The following is a 7,039-nucleotide window of genomic DNA, read 5'->3' as shown; positions in this document are numbered from 1 at the left end:
CCTCTACTCACTGGGGATTCTTTTCCCGCGCGGACCCTAGCGTTTTCGAATTATCGGACAGCATATAAAATGCTGCTGGTACCTCTGCTTCGCTTCGCGACTCGGAGACGTTTTGGATAAAGTAATGTGACGTTAGTTCTTACGGTAAGCTCCTAGGAGGTCTTCTTCGTTTACGTCTTAGTCGGTGGGCTGGTTTAACCTGGATAATACTTTTAAATTTGTTACGTATGTCGTTTCAGCTTCTCAACTTACTATGGTTGTCTCTCGACTGTGTGGACCAATTTATAGAGTGTTCGTATTTGGAACTCGTTCTCAGTCATTACCTTTTCATAGTTGAATTACACACTTTGAAATTAGGTGAGTGATTTTCGTTTGGAGCTGTTTCTTACCTGCAGGCAGTTAACGGATATTTTTCGTGTTAACTTTTTCACACAATGTACACCACAATGCACGGACACATGCGTGTTGATTTATTTACTTAGTTATTTTACTTCGCTTCGGGCCACTATCGTTTATTGTGTCCTTGGCATTGCACACTTTAGAATCTGGTTGGCCTGCCCTTAGGTGGTTATAATGTGTTACACCTATATTTGGGGTATATCTCACTACATGATTAGTTAACCAAGTTGAGTTTTATGGTATACTTATATTTGTGGTATACTTTGCTACATGAGATGCCATTCGTGTATGTTTCACGTGACGCTCATTATATGATGCTTTTTTCTTACTCGCCTGCTGACAGCGCATTATACTGAGACGTCCTTTCACTGCAGGGAAGGGTGCTTCACACCGGGAGCTCCCCCCTTTTATCCTCTACGCGCTGCATTACTCACCGCGCCATACTTATGTCATTTCTAGGTGAGTTTTCTTATTATCCAGTCCTTATATTTATTTACTTTAGGTAGCCTGTCATTTTTTAGGCCTTGCGTGTCTCTAGCTACTGTGCTTTATCCTTTATACTAGTTAATGTGTATTTTCCCCATTGCCCCCTAATTCATAAAGAGGCTTCCCTTTTTGACACAGGTTTAGCAATTTAAAAGGTTTTCCTAGTTGGATTCTTATACCGTTTTTTGCAACTTATTATATCTCCTCAGATACTAAGCTTCACTAATTTACGATGACTGGTTCTGCGATACTTTGATGCCACTTATTCATCTCAGTTCATCTCAGGTTATCCTACTAATGGTGGGTTTGCTTTGCATAATTGCATGTCTTATTTAAATGTGTTCTCCAAATAATTCATAACCAGGATATGTAATTACACGGTTACCCCTTAGGGCTTGTTTGTTACTAGGTGACATTCTGTTCCTAACGGCAATTATTTTGTTCTATGTCGCCAAAAATATGGAGGTGTTCATCAATTCCAATGTCACAAAATGATATAGCAAGTCGTTTTTCTTATCAACATCTAAGGAAACTCTGTGTAGTATGTATTATAGGCATTGTTAGCTTGTGCTAGCGTTTATATACATAGGTCCTTTTTTAAAAAAAAAATTCACTAGATGTATATATGTGTAGTATAATATTTTTAAACTGTAAATTATATTGAATATTGTTTATATATTTTTCCAGCCTTGAAAAAGTCCTTGTGCAGGACGAAACACGTGTTGGTGATCTTTACTTATTGCTGGGAATACCTGTTTTATGAAAAATGAAAGAATAAAGATTGAAGAAAGAGAAAGAAGTGGATTATATTTTTTGAACCCCCTGTGTTGACTGAAATTAATGTTGATACTTTTGTGTCATTACTTTAAATAACTTTTGTATAATTCTATAACTAATAGAGTGTGTAACATTGGAATTCAGGGCCTATTATTTATGCCCTAACGGCTATGAGTACTTGGTTATAGGAGTGCTGTCAATAGTTTCTCAAAACTTTTGTTTGACAGCATGCACAACAGTCTAGTGAAAACCAGTCCGGAGTCAGGTAGTGGCAGTACCTGGCTCAAATACAAAGGTTTTTTCAAATGCTCCTCCTGTAGGGCGTGCAAGTTTGGTGTAAACACCACCCACTATAGCACGCCTTTCTGCCCCACTAGAAAGACTATTCGAGGTAATTACAATTGTCACAGTGAGTTTGCAATATATGTCCTGACGTGCACCTGCGGCCTGCGTTATGTGGGCAGTACCAAGTTGCAGGTGCATGTCAGGATCTTGCAACACCTATGTGCAATTGTGAACAATGACAACACATACCCGGTAGCACGCCACTTCAAATCAACTCATAACAATGATTTGTCTAAGTTGACATATTTTGTCATAGATGTGGTGGCTCCTCTTACTCGGGGAGGAGATAGAGAGGGACTCTTAAGGAAAAGAGAAATAGAACATATAGTGGAGCTGGATAGCAAATATCCTAATGGACTGAACACGACTGAAGACTTACTTCATTTGTTATAACCATTCACATGTTTTACGTTATGTTGTGTACAATACAGGAAAAGTCTATAAGAAACATGAAATGAATCCTTATGTGGATTTTTTGTTTTTTATGTCTTATTTTTTAAGGGTCTTCCGGACTTACAAACTCCGTATGAAATACAGGAACATTAACTGCATCAAGTAGCACCATGGGGGAACTAGTTGAGAAATTACATCTTTTTTGAAAATGAAATTGATAACGAGCTGAGAAATTGTCAAACTCTCATCCAATGATCATGTAAAATTTATTGAACATTCACTTTTTTGTTATTTGCAAACGCAAAGGTTTTTTATTGGCACTTTGTTGGTTTTTTCAATTATCTAGTATCACTTATTATTTGTTGCCACTTAGGGTGTGAGGATGGGCAATGGGGGAACTGTCAATATAATAAATCCATGAATTTTTGATCTCGTATATCTATTCTATAAACCAGTTTAATTAATAGTTTATATTATTCCGGCATATAAGTCAGGAAATTTGGACGGTCATATTTGTAGATGTTGTATATAGTTGTATAGAGATACATCATATGTTAATATATGTATATAGGAAATTTATATATTTTTCTATTTGTATATACATTGTTTCAAAAATCATTATTTTTTTGTTAAGATTTCATTGAGATGTCAACTTATTTTATATATGACTGTAGAGACGAGGAGTGGTATATGAGATCAATGTGGGTTTTTGCATTCATGCAGTTATATTGTTTTCCTTGCCTTTTAAGTTAAGTGTAGTGATGGTGGGTGCTGTGATTAGTAGCATAGAGAAATATTTTTTCTATGTCTATGCACCATGTGATTCACTTAGGGGGTGGAGCACTTCAATGTAAAAAAATGTATTTAAATGTGTGCTGACCAGGTGTATGGTGTGTGATCAAGAGCACTAGTTGCTCGAAACGCGTCGCCTGAGAGGTTGAAATAAATCTCCCTTACTGCAGCCCTGGGTCCGTGTCTTCTTTTGCAGGAGCTTGTGCTGATTGAAGACTTGGTTTTATATATATATATATATATATATATATATATATATATATATATATATATATATATATATATATATATATATATATATATATATATATATATATATATATATATATATATATATATATATATATATTGCGCTCGTCACAATCCCAAAAATCCCAGGAAAGAGATGACAGCACTCGGGGGGTACCTTCAATCACACAGTAGTTTATTAACTACAAGCTCGCCACAGACGCGTTTCAGCACTTGGCCTTCGTCAGTGTGTGTGTTTACACACGTAAAACCGGTTCATTTAATATAGGTGACATAGTACAAAGGTTACACCTCTCAGTCGACATCGACAGAGGACTTTAAATCTCCCAACACGCGCCATCTTGTAATGGTGAAATATATACATATTATCGAAATGCTCATAATAAGTATTCTCAACGTACTCATACCTATAGATAGGTGAATATGCACGCATGGGAGCTATCTTGTATATTTCAAATGATATTTTGTACACTATTGGTGGATATATATATATATATATATATATATATATATATATATATATATATATATATATATTACCTACTGGCGGTCGCCAGTAGGTATATATAGTTAGGATTTTTTCTCTATGGGATTTTTGAAAATTCTATGTCTAATAACTTTGGCGTTTGTGGACGGAATTGGCTGAAATTTTCAGGAAAATGGCATATTTTGTTTCTGAGCAGCCCTTGAAAATTTGGGGGGGGTTCGTCAAGGGGGGGCTGAGAAAAAAGGGGGGTCCCAAAACGTGTTTTTAACATTGAGTTTTCCATAGGGCGGTTGGCCTCACTTTTAGCCCGAACGGCTGAATTGATTTGCACGAAACTTGGCAAAATTGTAGGGACTGGTAGCCCGATGTGCCTTTGCTAGGTCTCAATATATGTGCCTCAGTGGATTTTGAGAAATTAACGTTCAAAAAAAGATATATATCTGTAACAGCGGACCGGGCAGCGCTCCGGTTCGCGGACTTTTCGCGTTACGGAGCTTTGTGAAGCGAAGCTGATTGGTTCTCCGGCGTCTGTGAACATTCCAAACAGTCCGTAGCGGCCGCCATCTTGTCTCTCGGTAGGATCGAGAGACAAGAGGAGGCCAAAGCGAAGGGGCAAATGACCATAAGGGGGCATAGTAGATCCTCGCTGACCCCCTAGGTTTGATGTGGAGGTTTTAAAAGGGCCCCGCGGGGCAAAAAAAAAAAATAATAATAATAATCGAACGGCTGAATGGATTTGCACGAAACTTGGTAAAATATTAGGGACTGGTAGCCCGATGTGCCTTTGCTAGGTCTCAATATATGTGCTCCAGTGGATTTTGAGAAATTAACGTTCAAAAAAAGATATATATCTGTAACAGCGCTCCGCTTCGCGTAACGGAGGTTTGCGAAGCTGATTGGTTCTCCGGCGTCTGTAAACATTGCAAACAGTCCGTAGCGGCCGCCATCTTGTCTCTCGGTAGGATTGAGAGACAAGAGGAGGCCAAAGCAAAGGGGCAAATGACCATAAGGGGGCATAGTAGATCCTCCTTGACCTCTTAGGTTTGATATGGAGGTTTTAAAAGGGCCCCGCGGGGCAAAAAAAATAATAATAATAATAATCGAACGGCTGAATGGATATGCACGAAACTTGGCAAAATTGGAGGGACTGGTAGCTCGATGTGCCTTTGCTAGGTCTCAATATATGTGCTTCAGTGGATTTTGAGAAATTAACGTTCAAAAACAAGATATATATCTGTAACAGCGCTCCGCTTCGCGGAGATAAAATTATATCTGTATTACCTAGCTGTTGCTAACACCGGTTAGCGACGGCTAGTAGGAGATAGCGACCATCTTGGGCCCCACTTTGCATGTGAGTGATATTTATTACTAATGACATGCAAAGTGGGCATGCCAAGATGTTAGCGACTGGAAACAGTCGCTAACATCGCTATCTCCTATTATCAACTTTTGGAAATATTCGCGATAAGCGCAAATATCTCCAAAAGCTAGCACCTGCCCTGAGCAGTTCTTAGCCATGTTATCCAATGGGAGGTGGATAACATGGCTAAGAGCATTAGCTCGGTAATGCATGAATATCGCTGAGTTTTCAGCGATATTAATGCATTGCGGTCGTTTTTTATCATATTTGCGATAAACCTTGATAATAGCAAGGTTTATCTGCGATAATTTCTGACGATGCTTAGCGGTAAAAAAATCGTTGCTAAGCATCGTTAGGGATAAATATCGCTTAACTTTGGTAATATGCCCCAACGTCTGTTAACGTTCGATTCGAAGGAAATCAGGAAGTGTTGAAAAACATTGTCTGCGCCATCTTGCCTTTTTTCAAATGCCACACTTTTGTCGTGCACGGCAGTCATTTTAGATGCCTTGACCAGACCCACTCTGTGCACGCTGTCGATCCTTAGCATGGCTCCCCACCCTCGCAAGCATCTCCCCCAGGCAGTGGTCACCCCCGCTCTCTGTCTTATGTATGGGTAATAAACCACCCCCATCTGCGCTGCTCTTCCCTGAGAATCACACCCTGTGCCCGCCCGACACCTCCCTTTCGCCCTATTCACTACCGCACCCTCTGACACTCCTTTTCCTCTGTGTCCGATTGTCCAGGCCGGTCCTAGGGTATCAGCTAGCCCTGCAGATGTAGTTTATGGCCCCAGCTGTAAAGAATCACCCCTCTTCAAAGGAGTTATAGTAGATCAAGGCCCACACTCGATGAGATCCGTCACAGCAGACGCGTTCCTATTATCTGAAAACCATCCTGTATTGTGATTGGGGAGGGGACCGAGCCTGAAGCGGAAGATTCCAGGGATGACTCTTTGTACATCAAAGTTTTTACAATTATGTGTCACATTAAAAATATATAGCACTCCAACAAAGTAGTAAGATTATAAAACTTTAATAACTTATAAATATATACAAGAAAACAAAAACAGTAATAACATATAAACATTTTTAGGGAAAAACAACGAAGTAGCGGTCGGCTGTGCGAATAGTCCCAACGCAGCACAACGTCCAGATTTCTGGCGTGGGGCGTCGCGGGGGGTGGGTCATCAGTAGCAAACTGTTGTGCGAATAGTTCCAAGGCAGCAGAACGATGGCACCAAGGTGATGTCCAGTAAGTTGCCGCACTGGTTTTGGTATCCTACAATGCTGCTCCGAATAACGGCGTGGGGCGCCCCGGGGGAGGCGGCGTGAACGGGCCTCTCCAGGTGGAGTCTCGTCTGTTGTAGTGGGGCGCCCCTTTACCGTTTCAGTTGCCATTCCGTCCGCTTTTGGTCCACTGTGTCAAAAGCCGCAATTCAGCTGAGTTGCGCCCACTCTTGCGGTGCAGCGATAGGCGGCTGTCACAGGACTCTCAAAATGGCGGTAGGCTGTTTCCTTTTTGGGCCTGGTCCACTGAAATGGCCCTGGGACACCTTGGAAATCGGACGCTTGTCTGCTAGGTCTTGGACCCCATTCTCGAAAGCGTCCCCTCCGCCTTGAGGATTCATCAAAAGTTTTGGGGGCCCCCGACTCCTGTAGGCTTCTGGTGGGGAGCGGCTGCCATGATTGCTCGCGGAATGACCACGACGGAGCTACGAGATGGTGGTGCTCTCATGCTGACGCCAGCTT

At 40.9% G+C, this 7,039-nt stretch overlaps 1 long non-coding RNA gene across 1 annotated transcript; it reads left to right on the top strand.

Annotated features, from left to right (window-relative positions):
* Nucleotides 1–726: 726 nt before the first annotated feature.
* LOC144827292 (uncharacterized) lies at nucleotides 727–1,632 on the top strand. Its single transcript, XR_013610120.1, has 3 exons — nucleotides 727–858; nucleotides 1,095–1,185; nucleotides 1,573–1,632. It is a non-coding gene; the product is annotated as an uncharacterized LOC144827292 (long non-coding RNA).
* The last annotated feature ends 5,407 nt before the right edge of the window (nucleotides 1,633–7,039 follow it).

Source organism: Lissotriton helveticus, chromosome 4_1 (assembly GCF_964261635.1).
Source record: "Lissotriton helveticus chromosome 4_1, aLisHel1.1, whole genome shotgun sequence".
In the NCBI taxonomy this organism is placed as follows: domain Eukaryota; kingdom Metazoa; phylum Chordata; class Amphibia; order Caudata; family Salamandridae; genus Lissotriton; species Lissotriton helveticus.
The sequence above is the reverse complement of the archived record's forward strand: the minus strand, read 5'-3'. Positions and strand labels throughout refer to the sequence as shown.